At 55.8% G+C, this 20,999-nt stretch overlaps 1 protein-coding gene across 4 annotated transcripts in view; it reads right to left on the bottom strand.

Annotated features, from left to right (window-relative positions):
- Positions 1-20,999, bottom strand: part of EPHB2 (EPH receptor B2) — a gene marked incomplete at both ends in the record, with an annotated part of 185,769 nt that overhangs the window by 85,237 nt on the left and 79,533 nt on the right. The window lies entirely within an intron of this gene.

The raw sequence follows: 20,999 nt of genomic DNA, 5'->3' as shown, positions 1-20,999 counted from the left end.
AGAGAGGGAGAGAAGTGTTGCAGAGAGGCCAAAACAGAGCTTGTGAGAAGCGGTGGCTGGAGACGAAGTTTTGAGACAGAATGAAAAGGCACAAAGATCAGCAGAGAGGGGCCTCTGCTGGGAGGCCGAGCTGTGGAATTGTAGAGCTGGCAGAGCCCTGAGAAGCCATCTAGCTCAGACTTGCCTCTTATAGATCCTTGCCAGCTAAGGCACAGAGAGGGGAAGGCACTGGCCTGAAGGCTCACAGTGCAGCCCTGGGGAAGTGGGGACTAGACCTTGCCTAGCTGTCCAGTGAGCTGAGAGGTGAGGTTACCTGGGACGGGAGGGTCTGGGGTGGGGGGCCCCTTACTCTCACTTACTGGGGCCAACTCTGAGTCTGGAAATGGGGACCCCCAACTAGTGGACCGGGAGACATGTAAATAGATGATGACAATTCAGAGTGAAAGCTGCTATGACGGGGGTGTGGGCGCTCAGGGTGGCCAACCATCCCAGTCCTGGGAAGTCGTGGCGAAGGAAGGATTCATAGAGAAGTGCTGTCAAAACTGAGACCTGAAGGATAGACGGTGTCAGACAAACGGTGAGGGGTTGGGTGAAGACAGAGGGGATTCTAGGCCAAGAGAACAGCGTGTGCAAAGCCTCAGAGGTCAGCCCGAGCTCATGCATCCAGTACAACTGGAGGTGCAGGGCTTCTAAGGCAAGAGGTGGTAGGGCCAGCTGGTGACGGGCCTGCCTTCTAGGATGGGAAGGAGTTGAAGGTTTATCCTGTGTGCACTGAGGCTGCATCTTAGGTACTCACAACATGACCAGATTTCCATTTTAGAAAGATGGTTCTGGAACTGCTTTAGGGGAATGGGTTGATGGAGAAGGGGGAGGCAAGGGGCAGTTAAGAGGCTGCTGCATAAATTCAGGAGAAAGAAGGCCTAGACCAGGGCGGGGAGGTAGTGAGGCCAGAAGGTGAAGTGACTACGCAGATATTTAGAGGGAAAATGGACAGGATCTGGTATCTGATTGTCTGGAAGGCACAAGGGTGAGGGAGGGCTGGAGGATGACTTGGGGGCGGGCTGGAGGGAGGCCAGTGGGGGACTGGCCATGTGTACTGGGCTTCAGGGAGAGAAGGGATGAGCACAATGATCCTGAATGCAGACGGACCACGTGGTTCGGAGAAAAGTGAAAGAGAGGTGATAGACTGAGGCTCAGAGAGGTTAAGTGTCTTATCTAATGTCACACAGCTAGGAGGCATCCAGCAGGATTTACCAAGGCCCACACATTTCCTACCAGTCAAGCTGCCCTTTAGGGAGAAGATCATAGGCCTGGGCCCACTTTGTAGCTCCACATCTTGTGCCCTGAACACCTGTCCCACCTTCCAGCCTAACCCCACCTGAGGCTGGGGTTTCTCCTGCTTTGCCTGTAAGGTGTGGAGCTGGCCAAACCTCGGGCCAGCCCATGCTTGGCTATGGGTATGTCATCTTTGGCCGACAGGCGGTGAGGCTGGGACCACTCTAGGCCAACGGTTTAGGCCCCCTGAGGATTCATGCCAGCCAGGGAGTCTCCCATGGCCAGAGTGACCGTGGGGGCCAGGCCCACCTTAGACCTGCCTGCTCTGAGCTCTGGCAGAATGAAGCTGAGCATGGGTACCTGCTGGGTAGGCGCCTCCCCCAACCTGCCAAGGAGCTCCTGGCCAAAGCACATGCCAAGCCCTGAAAATGCAGCTCAGGAGCCAAAGCCCCAGTGCCCAGAGCACAGAGGGGGCTGGGGACGAGGCCTCAAGTGGGCATTCTGAGAGGGAAGGAGCCTGTGGTTGTGTGGGCCGCAGAGCATTCTGTACGACTAAAAAAGCAGCAGCATATTCTTGCCAACAGCATGGGCTCTGAGGCAGGCAGGTGTGAGTTCTGATCCTGGTGGGATACTTTCTAGCTCTGTGACCCTGGGCAAGTCACTAAACCTCTCTGGGTCACATTTCATCTGTAAAATGGGGATACTATCAGCACCTGCCTTACAGGGTGGTTGGGATGATCCAGTGAGTTCATATGCTAAAAATACTTAGAGCGCAGCACATGTATATGGCTTGGTATGATGATGATGCCACAGGTGGCCACACAAACCCGTGCTGGTCTGGCCTGGACTGACCCTGTGGAGGGAGCAGGCCTGGTTCTATTTATTCTTGGCCCATTCTCACCCTTGGGGGCTGGCTATGGCATCGAGCGAAGCTGTCGGTCCACAGCGGTATCGATCTTCCTGTCTCCCAGGAAGGCGTGATGCATTTAGCGCATCAGTTGGCTGCCGGTAGATGGTCCCAGCTGGGAGGCAGCCTGCCCGCCTGCAGCTCTGCAAGTGGGTCAGGGAGTTGCAGGAAAGTAAAACTTCTCCGAGGGGCCCCCTGGATGGTCTGGGGTTCCGATGGGAGGAAGCCCTCAACAATACCCTTGTAGGAGCCTTGGATGAAGATTAAGGTCCTACTGGCCCCCGACTCCACAGGATGACCTTAGGCAAATCACTCAGCCACCATCCGCCCCCTTACTTTAGAGTTTCTATACCTTGTTCCTATGCATCATCTCATTTGACCCTCACAACAACGCTGGGAGTCAGGCAGAGCATGATTTATCACTCCCACTTCATGGAGGGGGAAACTGAGGCTTAGAGGGCTCAGCCACAAGCCTGCCCCAGGTCACAGTATGGGGCAGAGGCCTAGCCGAGCCTGGGGTCTGACTCCTCACCCCAGGCCAACCCCATACAGGTGCCATGGGGAGTCACTGGGTAGCAAGAGTTTTAGCCCAGGAGGTGACAGATCCGGACTGTACCACTCTGGTCAGCGACATGAAAAAGGCAATGGGGGCTAGAAAGGAGCCAAGGGGATCCATGAGGGCCAATGGTGTGTGTGTGTGTGTGTGTGTGTGTGTGTGTACAGAGTGTGTGTGTGTGTGTGTGTGTGTGTGTGTGTACAGACATTCCAGGCAGAGGGAATAGCAAATTGAGACAAAAGGTACAAGTGGGTGGGGATAGAGTAGTTGGGCCAATGATAAAGACTAGAGGGGAAAATGCCAGGGGCGGCAATGATGTATGGAAAGGGCAAAGGCAGGACTGGACTTTGACCAGAGAGAACTTTCCACGGGGGCCTAGGCAGGTATGGGCATTCTGGTCAACCGGGGCTTCAGCCCATGGCTCCTCCCCCATGACCAGACACGGCAGGGCTGGGCCTCAGGGTCAGGATGGTCTGGTTTGAGGAGGGCTGGCAGGCCAATTACTGCAGGTCAGGTTTCCACCCAGATACAGACCCCCAAATCCACACCCAGGAGCAGTAGGGAAAGTGTTAACCAGCCCTAGACGGGAGTGTTCTCTGACTAATCCAACAAATGCCTGAGACAAGATGGGAGGGGGACAATCGGGCCTGCAGAAGATGGCAGAAAAGGAGGCCCAGGGAGGTTAAGCAGTTGGTCTCAGGTCCCACAGCCTGTGAGTGGTGAAGCTGGGTTCGAAACTCCGTCCCCCTGCTGCCAACACCCACACACCTTCTGCTCCTCAGAACAGCAGATGTCCTGAGGGGCTTGGCGGCTTCCCAGGCTCAGTCCTTGGAGAGCAAGTTGGGAGCTCATGCTGCCAGGAGCTCCACCTCCAGTGCTACCCAGGGCTCTCAGCATGCTTCCGCCCCAGGCCCCAACACTGCCTCGGGGACATCAGCCGGGACCTCAAACCACTCTGGAAATCTGTCTTTGCAAACGCAACAGATTCTGGAACCTTTAAATAGTTTTTGGAGCTTCCAAACAGCTTCCAGGACTGACAAATTGCTTCCAAAATGTTCAAATGCCTTTGGAATCTTTAAACAGCCCTTGAGACTTGGACCAAAATTGAGAGCCAAGGAGGGCCTGGGGCCAAGGCAGGGCTCAGGCCGCCTTCCCAGCCCGCAAACTCTCCTCCAAATGCGGGCTGGCTGCACCCAGCCTTGGCCTGAAGTGGGGCCCAGCCACACCTTGGGTCTGCCTCCTGGTGGCCCATAAGCACTGGGCTCAGAGTAGGGGGCGATCAGGCTTCACCTGGCCTCTACCTAGTTCGGAGACCTTGGGCCAATCACCTTTCGCCGGGCCTTGGGCCATTTACAAAATGGGATTTCTGTGTGAGAGTTTTAGGGCTGTGGGTGTGCAGCCCATCTTTGGGATGCAAATCCAGCCCTCCCACCACCCGGCTTTAGCTGTCCAGATTCCAAGGGTGGTGGGCTGGGAAAATCACTGCTTCATCGGGAGAGCGGTGGGGCAGGGGGGTGGGAAGCAGGCACATGGGGGGGCTGAGAGAGGAGCCCCCAGCCCACAGAGCTCTGCCGCCAATGAAGTGGACTCGACCTCTTCACTTTCCATGGGCGCTGGATTTAAACCCCTGACTCCTTGCCCTCAACAAGCATCTATCTCCTCAGGAAAGGCCTCTGTGGGTGCCCCACCCAGCGTGGCGCCGGCCCCAGCACCTGGCAGCCTTCACGCGTGGCCACAGAGGGCGGCCGCTTTCAGCCACCCAGAGCCGTCTCCATGGTGACGGGCACAGAGCCGAGCTGGGCTTTTGAAGAACGCTCATAAAGGCGCAAACTTACCCCAGATGAGCCGGCGTGCATTTGTGAAGCAAAACATCTCAGGCCAGCCCCATGCCTTGTAAACCACAGCTGCCAGTGGCCTCAGCTGGCCTGGGGAACACAGTTTCTGGGCTGCTGCGCTTGATGCTTCTGCTTCCTCCCAGTATCCAGGGGCCCTACTCAGGCCCATCTACCCTACCATGGTAACTCTGGAAATAGATGCACCTCCGCTGGAATCAGCTTCTTGGCTGTGTGACTCTGAGCAAGTGCACTCACCTCTCTGAGCCTCAGTGTCCTCACCCTTAAAGTGGGCGTGAGGAGGCTACAAAGACGCGCTGCAAGGAGGACTGACTGAGATGGACAGAAAGGGCACAGCATGGTGCAAAGTAGGTGCTGGTTTCCCTCCACTTGCCCCCTATCCCTGCCTTTCAGCATCACCCCTGCATAGGTGCATAGGGCCACCTCCTCCTGGCAGCGTCAGGGGCCCCTTCCTCCTGCTCCCACGGCACCCTCTAATGTCCACCTGCACTACAGGACTCAGCGCCCTGAACTGCAACAGTCTGTTTACCTATTTCCCAGGTAAGCTTGAATAACTGACACTATGCTCTACTATCTTCACTGAGCCAAGTTCACGGTTGGCACTCAACAGGTCCTCAATGAATAAATAAGAACAAACGAATAAACGTGGTGATGATCCCTTCTGAAACTCAGGTCTAGGGGTGTGGTCTAGGGAGTGCCAGGGGGCATGTTTCAGGGTGGGGGGTGGAGGTTGTGAGGGTAGAGTAGAAGACTGGTAACTGGCAGGAGACCAGCCATGGTGCCCTGTGTGCTTCTCTGCGGAGGGCTCTGGACGTGAAGGCTCCCTGACTTCTCCCATTGAAGCTTCCATTTTGCAGGGGAGGAAATCAAGTTTCAGGGGGGTGAATTCACTTGCTGGGCTCACATGGCCAGGGGACAGGGATGCCGGCACTCATGCACTTCATCTGGGAAAATCTGGGCATGCCCACCCATCCCCCAAGGCCTATGATGCCTGCTGCTGACCTTGCTTCCGGCTGGCCCTCCCATCTCTCCCGCTCTTCTTCACCAGCACGCACCTCAAATGCAGAGTGGAGGTCACCCTCCTGTGGCACAGGCCCCTCAGGCCCTCACGAGGAGCCAGGCCGCACCCTGGAACTGGCACCGAGCTGTCCCCACCCCCAGTCTCTAATCTTTGATGCCCGACTTCAACCCATTTTTCTTGATCCCACCCCTGACGCCTCCTTTAAATAAACCTTCATTCCAGGCTCCAAATTATCTGAAATGCCCTACCCAGAATGATCTACTTCACCAGGCAGTGCCCCTGAACACAAAAGACCCAGGGTTTGAATTCTGGCCCTACCACTTACAAGATGTATGTCAGTAACTTTGACAAGCTACTGAATCTCTCTGAGCCTGGATTTCCTCTCCTGGAAAAGAGGACCTGCCTGACAGGTTATTGTGAGGATGAGGCGGTGAGCTGATGAGCGTGGATGTGCTTCGTAACAGCAAAGCACTGGGTAGGTGATGGACTTTAATTAAAGAACTATAATGGATTATAGTGTTGAACCATAACTTAAGTACATAACATATATGCCTAATGATAATAAATTACAAACAATCAAACAAAAGGGTACTAGATGTCAGCAGCTGACTGGGGGCTTTTGGGTGATAGAAGAAAAACATATAATGTAGATTTCAGCGCCTGTGCCCAGTGAGTGCGGTCTGCAGCCATTCACTCATCCCTTTGTCCATCAAGTCTGTCCATCCACCAATCCATCAATCTGGCCATTCTACCAACACGCATCAAACTCCTGCTGGGTGCAGGGTGCTTGCAAAGTCTCAGATGGGGTGAGGAGAACATGACTCCCACCTACGATGGAAATCAATATCAGCTTCTGTTCATGGAGCCCCAAGGATGCCGGGCTGGTCCCCAGTCCTCCTTTAATCCTCACACCCACCCATTTTACAGGTGAGCACACTGAGGCTCAGTGGGGATGAGACCACGATCCAGGGACTTGGAAGACCTTTCTCACCTCAGTGCCACACCCCTCTCTCCTGTTGGCTGGCCCTGAAAGTCCCCTCCTGCCTTCACTGGCAACACCATCTCATGTGTTTTATGATCACGTCACTCTCCACAGCCCCTGCTCCCAACTTCCTTGATTCTGAAAGACACGTTTTTACCCTCCACTCCCAGTGCCCAGGCTGGGTTATTTTTAGCCTCTATCTCACCCAGGCCACCCACAAGGACAGACTGGCTTGGGGACAGGGATGCTGAGAGTGAAACTGAGGGGAAAAGATGACATTACGGCCTGGACATCCCAAGTGTGGCAGGGCTAATGGGGCTGACGCTGCCTTGCTCTGTGGTCCTGGTCATCAGGGTGCGAGGGGTCAGACGTGGGGCAAATGGAAAAGCAGAGTTCACAAGTGTTGGAGCTGAACTTGGCCCTCAGGGATCTCCTAGGCTAGCAGTGTTCAAGCACAGGATGGCTGGGCCCTTCCTTAGACCAACAGCATCAGAAATGGGACTGGGGGCCCGGGTGATTCTCATATACTCTTGGGGCTAAGAAGCATTCATCTACTCCCGCACCCCCCCACTGTACAGATGAGAGAACGGAGGCTCAGAGAGGCCAAAGAACTCACCCAGCGTCACACAGCAAGTGGGTTTTCAAGCTATGGCCAGACACTGTTTCTTCTGACTCCCTAATTTAGGTCCTGTCACCTCACCCCAAAGGCAGGGAATAGGGCATTTTAATAAAAGGCCACTCGGGGGCTGTCAGTGGACTGAGTGGGTTTGGGGAGGGAACTTGGGGCTGCCAGAGCCCCTGCCCAAATATGTACCCTCTTCGGTGCATCAGGATGTCTGAACGTCCCCCATTTGAGGTTTCCCAGCTTTGAGGTGGGATGACGGGGACTAAGTGACACATCAGGGGAGATAGGGTGACAAGGAATAAGAAGGGGCCTGGATGGGGGTGGGACAGGAGGCAGAGAGGCTGGAAGATAAGTTTCCTGCCTTGACAGCTCTGCTGGGGACAGTCATCATGGGAAGTCCCCAAACTTCCTGCCCCCATCCCCATCCACTGGGAAATATCCACGAGGCAGAGCTTCCTCATTCATTCTCTCAGGGAACTCTGGGATGCAGAGGTTAAGGGCCATTGGAGACCTCTGGTTTAGTTCCGTCTTAGACTTCTGGGGAGACTGAGGGCCAGAGAGAAGTGACTTGCCTCAGGTTGCAGAGTGAGTGAGTAATTGCCTGACTTGAGGGCTGGGAGAGGACAGGTGGATCTGTAGCTCCTGGAAGACAGCAAGGAGGAGGTGGCTCAGTGAACAAGCAACCAGCTTGGGCCCCGCTGCTGCTCCCCCCGCCAGCCACCATGAGATCAAAATGAGGCCCAGGGAACAGGAGAAAGGGCCGGAGGAATGGGGAACTCCTGCAGTGTGGTACTGGGTGAGGGGTGCCCTAGGATGGCATCGGCAATCAGGCTCCCTTTCCCACCTCCTGTGCCTCTTCTCTTTGGCTACTACCCAGGTCCCCACAAGAGCTGCCCAGTCCAACCTGCTTGGCCAGACCTTCAAGGTCCTTTGTCATTTGTCCCAACTGTCTTCTCTGCCTCCTGCCCCACCCAACGATCTTACCAAACACCAGACTGAACTCTGAACACTTCCCTAGCACACAAAGCACTGTAGTGTCCATGCTGAATTCTCCCCTGGGAATGCTCTTTGGCCCATCTTCACCTGGCAGACTCCTGTTCAGTCTTCAAAGCCCCAAACAAGGTTTGTTTCCTCCATGAAGCCCTGCCCCATCATCAGAACCAATTTGAGATGGCCAGATCTTCTTGGGCTCATGCACTGTACAGCACATACCTCTAACATGGCGCTTCCCAAGGCCGGAAAGGGGTCTCAGGTTCTTACTCTTCTCTGTGCCTGACATGGAGTAGGTACACAGCACATACTGGATCTGCTCTTGCTCCTGGCTCATGCTTGGTGCCTAATACAGTGCTACGTACATTCAAAGGCCAGGAAAGAGACCTATTCTATGGCAAGAAGCAGAAGTTTGGAGTCAGACCTGAATTCAAATCCCAGCTCCCCTGTGTGACCTGTGAGATGTCCCCTAACCTTGTTGGGCTTCAGTCTCTTCATCTGTAAAATGACAATAACCATGTCTACCTTGCAGAGAAAAGGTGAGGATTCAACACGGTAACCCAGGTAAGGACAAAAATGAATGACTATACATATATGTTATATATATACATATTACTATATAATACACTAATAATGAATAAAGACCCAAGCTCCCTGGAAACTCATTCTCAGGCACTGATCCCTTGGAAAAACATCTTAGGAGGGTTTCCGTCTGATCTGTACTCATCTCTGCACCCCAGCCTAAGCTCCACTTAATTGTCTTGCTCTGAGGGTGCCGAGCAAATACTCCAGGCCAGCTGGTGCCTGGAAACCACCAATTGCTGGGGAGCAGCTCGTTAATTTTCCCGACTCTGCACACAGATCCTGCAGCTTCTGCAACTCATCTTGGGAAACTGAGTGGAGCGGGTCAGGCCAGGGCCAGGGGTCGCAGGAAGTGGGGATGGGGGTGCCAGGGGACTTGAAAGGGCCTGCAGCGGCACCACTGGGAAGCTGTCCAGGCTGAAGGAAGTGGGCCCAGAGCTGCCGAAAGACAGATGAATCCCAGGCCCAGCCTGGCCCTGCTGGCTCTAAGCTATTGGGTCTCCACTGTGCGGGGGGAAGCCAGGGCCTCACAGCGAGGCTGGATGCACACCAGCCCTCGGGGTGGCCAGCTCTGGGGGCCAGGAGGTCCCTCGCCAGCGGAGGAGAGGAAGTGCGGCATAGCGACTGAGGGCGTGACTCTGGGGCAAGGTTCCTTGGGTTTGGATTCTGGCCCCGAAAATTAGTGATGTGTGCTCTAGGGTCAGTTACTTAACTTCCCTGTGCCTCAACTTCCCCCTCTGGAAAACGAGAAGAAGAAGAAAAATACCCATGTCATGGGGTGTTGTGGGACTTACATATTAAGAGCTTAGAACTGTGCCTAGTATGTGAATATCACTCAGTAAATGTTAAGCTATTCTTTTTAAATTAATTAATTAATTAATTAATTTATTTATTTATTTTGGCTGTGTTGGGTCCTCGGTTCTGTGCGAGGACTTTCTCTAGTTGCGGCAAGCGGGGGCCACTCTTCATCGCGGTGCACGGGCCTCTCACTATCGCGGCTTCCCTTGTTGCGGAGCACAGGCTCCAGACGCGCAGTCTCAGGAGTTGTGGCTCACGGGCCTAGTTGCTCCGCGGCATGTGGGATCTTCCCAGACCAGGGCTCGAATCTGTGTCCCCTGCATTGGCAGGCAGATTCTCAACCACTGCGCCACCAGGGAAGCCCCTAGCTATTATTATTATACCTTCCTCTCCATTTGGAAGCATCTTACTTGGAAATTCTCAGCTGCAATTGTGAGCCTGGACTTGACTCTTCAGTGACACATACATTTCATCACACATGCCAGCCCCAAGGAGTCTGCCTGCAGTCCTTCTGGACTGAGTGGAAAAGTGTGGTGAAGGATTTATGATGTCTGTCCTGGGCCTGGGAAGGGAGAGTGGTGGCCAGCAAGCCTCCCACGTGCCTTTCCTGAGACATTTCATTTGCTCAGCAGATATTTATTAAGCTCCTGCCTGGGTCAGGACTGGGCAAGGCCCCAGACTACAAAGGTGAGCAAAAACAGACACGGTTTCCCACTAGAGTCAAGAGTCCAGTGGGGAAGACCTTCATTGGCTGATTGCAGTACTGCATTCAGAGGGCGGTCAGGCTCGCTTTCCAGCACTATTTTGCTGTGTGACCTTAGACTAGTCACTCAGCCCACCTGGGCTCCTGTTCCCCTTAACCACAGCAGGCACAGTGATCCCTCTCCTGCCTGAACTACTCACCTTTCTTGAAATTGGCTTTTCTCTTATGCCTGGACTTTGCCTAGAATGCTCTTGTCCACTGTCCTCTTTTTTGAGAATAACTATTCATCCCTGAGCACCAGCTCAAATGTTTCCACCTCTCCCTGCAAACAGCCACTCCCACCTCTGCGCTGCCGGAGAAGTCTGCAAAGCCCTCTGCTATCACAGGGCACTGCCACTGTGCACGGGTCTGTTCATGGCAGCTTCCTTTCGACTACGAGCTCCTGGAGGGCATGGCTGTGTCTGTGCCCTTTTCGACACCCAGAGGGGCCCAAGATTGCCTGGCATGTGGCACAGGCTCAGTCCATGGGGGCCAAGGCAGGTGGAGAGCTGGACCAGATGACCTTTTGAACTCTGAGAGTCTGGGCTCCTAGTATACTTAGATCCAACCAGTATGCTCAGCTCAGAGGGCCTCGTCTTGAATGCTGCTTCTGCTGTTTCCTAGTCGTGCTTGGCCAAGTGACTGAGCCATTCTGAGCCTTGGCATCTCCATCTATAATAGAATTATGCTGTGCAGTCAGAGTCTAGCTAGGGTCCCAGCAAATAGCAGGTGCTCAGTAAAAGCCATTTCTCTCCCTTTTCCTTCCTTCTTAGGGAGCAATTCAGGCCAGCATCTGTGCCCTGCGGTGCCCAAGTCAGACACAAAGTTCTGGGAGAAAACACATGGATGGCTCGAATTCTAAGAAGCGGAGGGGGAGAAAAGGAGGCAGCAAGTCCCTCCAAGGACTTGCTGGACTTGGCACCCACAGGCTATTCCTCAAAAAGTGAGACCCACGGCCCACGTGTGCCAGGCCACCCCAGGGTCCTCGGCTTTCCTCGCTCCCCCGCCTTGCTGGGAAGCGCTCCCACCCTTTCCTTGAGCAGAGGCGCCCGCCTCTTGGTGCTGCAGCCTGAGTGCTGATAATAAAGGCACCTCTGTGTGCCTCTGGGGAAGCAGGGCTGGGGGTGGCAGTGAGGGGGGCCCACAAAGCTCCAGCAGCTGTGTGTTTGCAAACAGGGGAGCTGAGCTGTGCAGAGGGGCTGAAAGCACTAATTGTCTTTAATTAAAGGAGGTTGGAGGCAGCACAGGCTTTGACAAAAGAGATTTCCAGCCTGTTAGCAGCTTCAGCCTGAGCTGGGGCTGGGCCGCCCAGGCGCGCCCCCGGCTTTGTCCCCGCGGGGCCTGGTCCTAAGGAGGGCACAGCCAACACCTGCCTGGTGGGGGTGGGGGCAGGGGCCACGCACACGCAGTAGGACCGTGCTGAGGGAGCTGGGCTCCTGGGGCCTGGGAAGATGTCTTCGTGGTGAAGCCCCTCACTCATTCACTCTCTCAGTAAGCATCACTGAGCACTTGCTATGTGCCGGGCCAGCACTCAGAACCGGAGGGACAGAGACGTAACAGTCCCTGTGTTTCAAGAACTTTACGTTCAAAGAGGCTGCATGGTACGGTGACTGCAAGCATGGACTCTGATGCCAGCTGGCGTGTTATTGAACCCTGGCTCTGCTGCTTACTAGCTGTAGGATCTGGAGCAAGTTACTTTACCTTTCTGTGCCTCAGTCTTCCCATCTGTAAAATGGGGATGATAAAAGCGGCACATACTTTACAGGTTGTGTGAGGATCACTGAGTTATCATAAAATGTTTGCTCAGCGCACTTGACAAACATCAACGGTCATTACTCGTTCCTTCGTACATCCAACTCTGTACCTAGCTGCAGCCCCCAGAGGCACTCAATGGATGGGAAGAACCCTGGTCTGGGAGGCTGGCTGGGTTCCAGTCCCAGCTGTGCCATTCACTTGCCATGCGGCTCCCCAGCCTCAGTTTCCCCACCTGAACAATTGGGGCTGGGCAGGATGGTGTGTGAGGGAGGGTTCTGCAGTGCTCCCTCCAGCATCCTGGGAATTGAGGCTCTTCTGAAGAGCGGGCCTTGCTGGGCTCCCCCTCCCGCTGCATACAAATAGGCTCAGCCTCCGACCCAGGGGCAGCTTCTTCAGCTCACGCCATTCTTTTGTGTTCTCTCCCCAGGCTCACCCTCCCGGGTCCTCAGACACATCTGCAGCCCCCCTAGAAGGCACATATGCACTGGCAATCCCTCTCTCTCTCTCACACACACACAAAGTCACATACACACACGCATGCACGCATGCACACACACACCTGCCTTATTCTCACTCTCACCCCCACCCCAAAGAATCTCAGTCTCTGTCCCCCTCCCACGCTCGACGGCTTACTGACCCTGGGTCCAGTGGGTGGGAGGGAGGTTGCTACTCACAGCCTCTGATCCCCTCCCACCCAGCTGGCTGGGCTGGGTGGTCGGGGGGGGGGGGGAGGTGGCGGGAGCGGGCAGAGGCCGAGAGCGTCCTGGGGCCGGACTTCTCAGGCTGTGGGAGGGGAGGTCAGCTCCTGAAAGGGAGGGCCCAAGCTGGGCCATAAGGGGAGGGGCAGGTCTGGAATTTCCACCATAGGGAGCACTGCGGGAGGCTGGGAGACGGCTACCCCGAGCCCACTCTGGGCCCGCAGCCCCTTGTTTAAGCTATTCAAAGGCCCTGATGAGGAAACTGAGGCTCACAGAGGATGGGTGTGGCTCAAGGACACACAAATGGGATCATGCTAAACCGGGGCACCACTGAAGTCCCTTCAGAATCAACAGGCCAGGCCCCCTGTGGCCAGCATGGGACAGAGATGATGGGTGGATGATGTGGGCTCCGGAGGTGGGTGGCTTATCCCAAGCCTGCAGGATTCTAGCCTTGGCGAGAAGGAGGGGGGCCAACCACGGGGGCTCGAGAACCCCTAGACTGACTGACAAACTCGAAGCTGACCAGGCCTTAGGCTGAATCCCCAGCAGTGGCTCCCACTAAGGCCTGGCCCCAGAGTCACTCAGGACTGAGGCTGACCTCTTCCCTGTGACCCTTGACCCTGGCCCCTCCATCTGCCCTCATGTACTGACCTCAGGGGCAAATGGACTCTGATCACGGCTCTACCAGCTCCCCAGAGCCTGAAGGGGTGACTTCTCCCAGCCACCTGCCTTCCACTGGGCTGTGAGTCCTCTGAGGGTAGAGCCTGCTCTTCTCTTTTGTCTTCCACGGCCATTCCCAAGCACCTACTGTGTCGGGCAGAACACCCGAGCCTCACACAGCCCTTCCAGGCCAAGTCTCCTGTCCCCTTTTACAGATGAGAAAACTGAGACTCAGAGGTGGAGGCACCTGCTCAGGGCATGGAGGGAATGTGACCCAGGGCTGCGTGAACCTGTAGCCTTTCCCCGACCTCACCTGGGTGGGGGGTGGGCGTGCGGGTGGGCAGTCAGGGTGTGTGGGCAGCAAACAAACGGCCTGGCCAGGTGACTCCACGGGTCGGCAGGTGAGCAGACTATGGCAGCCGCCCTGGGTATGTGCACCACGCCCCTCTCTACGGGGGAAGGTTGGGGGGCTGCCTTTGGACCCCAGCTTGACTCCTGTATCTGGGTTGAGGAGAAGGGCTTCACTTTTCCAGCCCACAGCTCACCCAGGCCCTGGGTGAGTCCAAGACGGGCAAGGGATCTCCTTAGGGTCGGAGGGGAAAAGGTGAGGAAGGGCGAGGGGGAGGGGAAGACCCAGAGGACAGACAGTCAGATGGAGGGTGAGACAGAGACCTGAAGCCCCATCAAGGTAGAGAAACCAAGAGACGGAAGAAGAAAGAAAACACAGGAGGAGGGGAGAGGGAGACAGAAGGAGGGAGGAGAGGGGCTGGAAGAGGCGGGCGCATACATGCGGGCAGGGCCAGGGCTGAGCCCAGAGAGGCCTCCACCTGGAAGTGGAAAGATGGGGAGTGGGGAGGGGGTGGTCCCTGGGGGGGTCATCAGCTGTGAGGGAGGGAGTGGGTCCGTGTGACTGAGCGAGTCTTCAGGCCCAGGCAGGTGTGGGAAGCACATCAGGGTGTCTTTCCTTGCTCTCTTGGGTCTACACACCCTCCTCATTTTGTATTCACGAGGACTGAGCTGAAAGATTACTTCATAATTAACATGGTCTTTAGTGGCAGGATGGGGATGAGTGCCAATTTGTTATTTTTTAAAAAGGCAACACGTAAGGAAGAACTGGTCAATTGATTGATTGGTTTTCGCCAGCCAGCCAGCCATCACCCACCCACCCACCCACCCACCACTCAGGCACTGTGCTGGGACAGGAGAACCGAAAACATAAATCCAACCAACTCCTATCTGCACTGGCTGTGGCAGCCCAGAGTGCTGGGAAAGGTCCATGGGGGTCCTGAGTTTAAACGCTGGTCCCATAAATTAACAGACTCTCTGAGTCTGGGCAACCCCTTTGCCTCTCTGAACCATCTTCTCACGGGTGGTGGTTCCCGCTCCCTGGGTTGATGTGGGATCCGAGGAGACAGTGTATGTAAGAGGCCCGGTTCTCTAACGTGTGCTCTTAGGCACCGTGGCCTCCCTTGGCTCTCCCGTCCCACCTCCGTGATGATTCTTACTGAAGATGCTGAGCATCCAAAGCTGCCAACCCTGCCAGGCCCAGGAGGTAGTCACAGCTGTGCAGCCCCTCTGGGGCTCTGCGGTAGGAGGTGGGTCAGCCCTGCCCAGCCCAGGCAGCTGTGGAATGAGGATGGGGATGAGGGTGGGCAGGGGCCTCTCCCCAGGAAGCCCCACACCTGCCCTGCCTCTCATGCCTAGAATATTCGGAGCCTCCTCAAGCTATTTCTGCTTGTCCTCCAGGTCTCAGCTCAGGTGCAGCTTCCTCTAAGAAGCCCGCTGGGACACCTGGGCTGCGTGTGGTCCCATCCCCACCTCCCCGTGTCCCTTGTGGGTCCTCACGGTCCTGAGCTTCCCCTTTACATACACCATCACTGTGAGCTCCTGGAGGCGGAAGCCACGTTGGATGCAAATCCCTCTCTGTGCTTGGGCCTAGAACAAGGCCCAGTGCACTGTAGGCTCCAGCCATTTCTGGAGAGACTGGGGCATTTGTTGGCCCATATTCTGCCTGGTGCCCCTGGGGCTGGGGATGAGGCTGCTGCTTTCCCTGAGGTCCAGAAATCCATTTCTTCAGCCACCAAATCCCTCCTTGGGGAGGGGGCATCGGGGACTCTCCCCACTTAGGAGTTGGGGGTGGGGTCAGGGTGACCCGGGGGTAGGAGGGGGTTAGAGAAATCCTAGCTCTGCCTCAGACTGGACCTCTGTCCTTGGGACCCTCATTTTCCTTGGCAGTAAACCAGGAGGATAACTTCATGGTGGTGGGAGTGTAAGGGCAGGGTCTTGGCCTTAACCTCGCGGCCAGGCCAAGGAGTAGCTTGTGGTGGGCAATTCTTCAGACACCATCATGCAGTGATGGTGTCTTTCCATTCCTTTCCATTCCTTGGGGTTTCCCCTCCCAATCATATGTAAAGTATTTTGCAAATGAAGCATCAAGATAATATCCCAGCCCTGCAAGCACATGAACCCCTGCGGCCCCTCCTAGGTGGAAATTCAGGTGTCTCCCCGACAGCAGGTAGACCTGAGGTTGGCTGCCAGCTCTGCTTGAGTCTAGCTTTGGAACCAAACAACCCGACTGGGCTGGGCCATCACTTCCCCAAGCATCCCCTATAGGCCAAGGTAGTCCACTCCAGGCCAAGGCCACCCTGCCTCCTGGCACCTTCCCCCCTCTTCCCCATGCTGGGTTCCACACAGAGCAGAGTGGCCCCCTCCACTCTCACCGGGATGTGACACTCACCAGCATCACTTCTGGTCCCATCTGGGGAGAGCCCCCCCGGGAGAGCCGTCACCCCACCCCCACCCCGCAGCTAATCCCCACAAAGCCCAGCGCTGGGCCTAGCATGACAAGCAGGCCCCGTGCTGCCTGCAGCTCCGCCGGGCGTGCTCAGAGGGGCCGAGCCGGGATTCGGTGCGGCTGTCACTCTCTCTGTCCGCTCCTCTAATTGGATTCCCAACACGCAGAGGTTGGCAGAAACGCTGGGGAGAGGAGAATCAAAGGGAAGGGGCGTCCGGGAGATAAAGAGAGGCATTCTTCCCGGGCCACAAAGACTGCAGCGCGAGGGGCGGGAAGGGACCTCGGGCGAGGGGCTGCCCATCTGGAGGGCGCGGGGCGGGGAGAGGGCGGGGAGAGCCAGAGCAGGCTCCTGGGAGGCGGGGGCTGAAGGGCCTGCTTTCCTCCCGCCTCATGCTTCCTCACTTCTGCTCATGCAGTGCCTTGGGCTTGTATGCCATCCAGCCTGCTATGGGGAATGGGCATCCTTCGAGGCCTGACCTCTCGCTCCCATCTGCTCTAGGAAGCGTTCTCCGAATGCTCGGGAAGGCCTAGGAGTTGGCTGGACCTGGGTCCCGATGCTGGCTTGTCCCCTGCTGCCCCCTGGGAGGTTCGTGCAGGCCCTTGCAGCTCTCTGGCCTCAGTTTCCTCCTCTGTGGAGTGGGGATAACACAGAGGGGGTGCACGGGGGAGGGGCGGCACAGTTCAAGTGTGCCCCTTCCCTTCCTCCTAGAAGCACCATGGCTCCCCTGCTGGCCTGTCCACCACTGGCCCTGCTTTGGTGTCTCGTGTAGACACAGCCTTTCTCCCCAGGAAGAAGGCAAAAGTGCTGCATAAACAAAACACCTCAGACAGATATGAGAGGAATGACGATCCCAGCCTGGGCAGGGCCTTGCGGTCATGTCTCTACCACCGTCTGGGCCTCTTTGGCAGATGAGAAACCGGAGGCTCTGGGAAGTGAGGGAAATGCCCAAGGCCACCGACTAGAAAATATCGGAGCCTGGTGAAGAACTGACCCCGGGCCAGCACCATCACCGCACCCCTCCAGGGCCCCCCCATGCTTTCCTGTAAATCATAAGCACATTTTGCATGTACGTGTTGTGCACACAGCCAGCAGGGAAGGCAGGCAGGCCAAGGATAGAGGCTTGCTGCAAAATGGGCCCGATTTGCTTTAAGGATGTTGGAACCACTGACTTTGGTTCATGAAAGAGACACGAAGAGGACCTCAAAGAGAATTTCTAAGAGACAGAAAATCAATGGCCCTGACATTCTGGCCCCCAGAAAGTGTGTGTGTGAGTGTGTGTATGTGTGTAACCCCCCCACCCTCCCCTGCCGCCAACACACATACTCCACTGGTGGGTCCAGTGCACCACAGATACGCAGGCTCACAAATACTCATTTCCAAGTGCATGTGCATCTGGTTTGGTACAATATATATATGAACATATACACTCTGGCTTGATCTCCTTGTGGTTGGATATGCACAAACATACACACACCTACTTGACCCAGGACACACACACCCAAGGACAGGGATCCCCTTATACAATGATGGGTGCACACACTCATTCTGTGGCACCTATGCCCCTTGACAGGCACTAGTCCAAGCGATCCAACACTTGCATGAGTATGCTCCTCCCTGCACACACATGTGCTGGGACAGGTCAGACAGACACAGGAACATACAAACACAAAGGCAGTAATGACTCACAGTGGGGTCCAGGGTGAACTGCGTGGGCAAGGGCACGTACAGGCCCCACCCCTGAAATGTACGCACATGCTCTTATGTCCAGAGATGTTCCAACCACACACGTGGATGGATGTTGGGTCAGTGGGCACACTTCTACACATACGGGCACACAGACTCCCAGCAGGCCCAGCACACACGTTCCCACGTCTAACGGGGCCAGTGCACACACACAGGCAGATGTGTCGCGGATGCTCTGCACTGACCCAGCACACGCGTGTGTGCACATCCCTCCCAGGCCTCCAGGGAGCTCCCACAGACAGACAGCACTGACAGCAGGGTGTGGGGGGAGGGCAGCCCAGGGCTGCAGTTGCCAGGGATACGGATGTGGGGCTCCCAAAGCTTCATGGCCCGCCCAGGCAGCGCAAAAAGGCCAGCGACCACTCTCAGGTCTTTAAAATGTTGCTAATCAGATGGTGACGCCTTTAAGGGAAGAAGCTTGAGTCTGGTTCCCTGGAAGGAGCCAACATAACGTGAGGCTTTGGGCCCAGAATTTGCCGGGGACACGGGGGCCAGAGGCGGGAAATAGCTCTGACTGGCCCCCAAGTCCCACCTAGCCCTCTGCTCATGCTCCACTGGACAACAGGGGTTAAGGGGTCTTACTTGCTGAGGGGCCTGGAGCAAAGGAAGTCACCTGCTCTCTCTGAACCTCAGTCTCCTCATCTGCAAAACGGGATGGTAACAACCCTGAGCATTTAGATAGCAAGTTCCAGGCTATGATCAGCACTGACCACATGCCACATGCTGGGTGCTGGGTTCAGTGCTTTACTTTGATTATCGCACTGAGTCCTCACAACTCACCTGTAACATTCCATTTATTATTACACCCATTATTTAGATGAGGAGGTTGAGGCTTTGGGAAGTGAGTCACCTGCCCAGAGTCACAGAGCTAGTAAATGTCAGAGCCAGTATTAGAACCTAGGCAACTGGCTCTTACCTACATCTCTAAACCTTCCTGCTTGAGGGCGCTAGAGTGTGGCAGGTAACCTGGGGTCACTGTCCTGGTGTCGCAGTTGGTCACAGCTGCCCTGCTGGCCTCTTGAGGGGCACTGTGAGGACCAGGAAGAACAGAATCAGAGGCTGTTAGTGCCTAAGAGTCATTCTATAGCTGGTGACATTGAGCCCCAGAGATGGGGTGGGGTGGGGAGGTGCTCTGCCAGGGTCCCAGGGTGAGTGGGAGAGCCGATATTCGGACCCAGGCACCCTGACTCTGGGAGCTGCTTCTGTGCTGCTCAATAAAAGCACCCTGTCTGGTTAAAACAATGCCAAGCCACAAGCATGTATTAGGCACCTGCTGTGTACCCAGGCTTGCTTGTAACTGAGAGGGGATTACCAACCAACCCCCGGTCCCCTTAATCATGTACACACGCTCTGCTCTCTAGGTGCACTGCCAGGGCACTGCCTGCTGACCGCCCCCCAACCCAAGAAACATTCTTTCCTGAAGCAGGAGCACCCCCTCCACTCCCCACCGTTCTCCTATCTTCTGAGCTCCCGTGACTCCTCTGGGCCTCTTCTAAACCCTGTGAGGCTGGGACTACAGGCCCCATTTAACAGTGAGGAAACTGAGGCTCAGAGCAAAGGCCTACTCAAGTAAGTCAGGCAATGGGGCTGGGGTCTGAACCTGAGATCAGAGACTCGGCGGGCTGGGTGTCTCCTCCTGCTCTGCGTCTGCACAGGCCCGGGCCTGTGGTGGGCTCCCCCAGGCTCCTACTGAGAGTTGGGTCCCCCAGCAGGCCCCGGTCTAGGACGACCATGCAGGGAGTCCAAACACCATTGGGCCAGCGCAGGCAAGGGAGCAAGAGCTGGAAATAATGTCTGTTGATGTGAAAACACAAGGAAGACTGAAAGATGCTCTCTGAGGTCCCCAGCTCCTGGATTTAAGATTTTTACAGGAAATGCTGAGTCCCAAGAAAGAACCCTCAATCCATGCCTGGAAACACCTGTCCCAACCACAGACAGACCTGCTATGCATCCTGGCTAAGTTGGTCCCTCTGGAGCCGGAAGAGCCCTCGGCTTCTCCAAGGGCCTCTGTTAGCATCATCGCTCACATCAGGGTTGGGAGGGTACAGGGTGTGAAACCGGGGTGAGTGGGTCTCTGCAGCTAACATTTATGGAGTAGTTTCTATGAGCTAAACATCAGTCTAGAAACTGGACACACTGGTGGACAAAACAGAAACATCTGCCCTCATGGAGCCTGCATTTCAGCTGGGGAGACAAGTACGTAAGGAACAAAGAAACAGTATGTCAGATGGCAGCAAAGGCAACAGAGAGAAGTAAAGCAGGGAAAGGGGACGGGCTGTGTGCACGCGTGTGTATGTGCACAGGTGTGCGTGTGTATGTGCACAGGTGTGCGTGTGACTATATATGCACCCTTTGGAAAATTAGGGCAATGGGGGACCTTGGTGAAAAGGTGACGTTCGGGCAGGGACCTGAAGAAGGTGAGAGGGCCATCAATGTAGATACTTGAGGAAAGAACATTCCAGGCAGAAGAAACCACCATGGAGGTCAGCGGGTCTGCAGTGGAGAAGGCAAGGAGGAAATGGGAAAAGACGGGTCCGAGAGAGGGGAGGAACAGACCACGGAGGGCTCTGTGGGCCCTTTCAGCTTTTGCTTTATGTAAGACGAGGGGCTTCGGGGGGTTCTGAGCAGAGGTGGGACATGACCTACTTTTTTTTTTGGCCACACTGTATGGTTTGTGGGATCTTAGTTCCCCGACCAGGGATCGAACCCAGGCCCCAGCAGTGAAAGCGTTGAGTTCTAACCACTGGACCACCAGGGGAATTCCCATGGTCTACATTTTAGAGGGACCTCTGGCTGCAGGGCAGGGAACAGGGAGGAAGCATGGTGGAGATGTCCACTAGGTAGTTAGGTGTGTGAACCTGGACTTTAGAGAAGAGGTCCAGGCTGGAGATGGACCAGAGAGGGCCTGGATGGAACTACCCAGGGAGGGAGGGAGAAGAGGAGGCCAAGGACTCAGCACCGGGGCCTCCGAGGTAGAGAGGCGGGAGTTGAGTGGGAACTGGCCACGAAGCACCCGG

Source organism: Hyperoodon ampullatus (assembly GCF_949752795.1).
Source record: "Hyperoodon ampullatus genome assembly, chromosome: 2".
NCBI classification, from domain to species: domain Eukaryota; kingdom Metazoa; phylum Chordata; class Mammalia; order Artiodactyla; family Ziphiidae; genus Hyperoodon; species Hyperoodon ampullatus.
The sequence above is the reverse complement of the archived record's forward strand: the minus strand, read 5'-3'. Positions and strand labels throughout refer to the sequence as shown.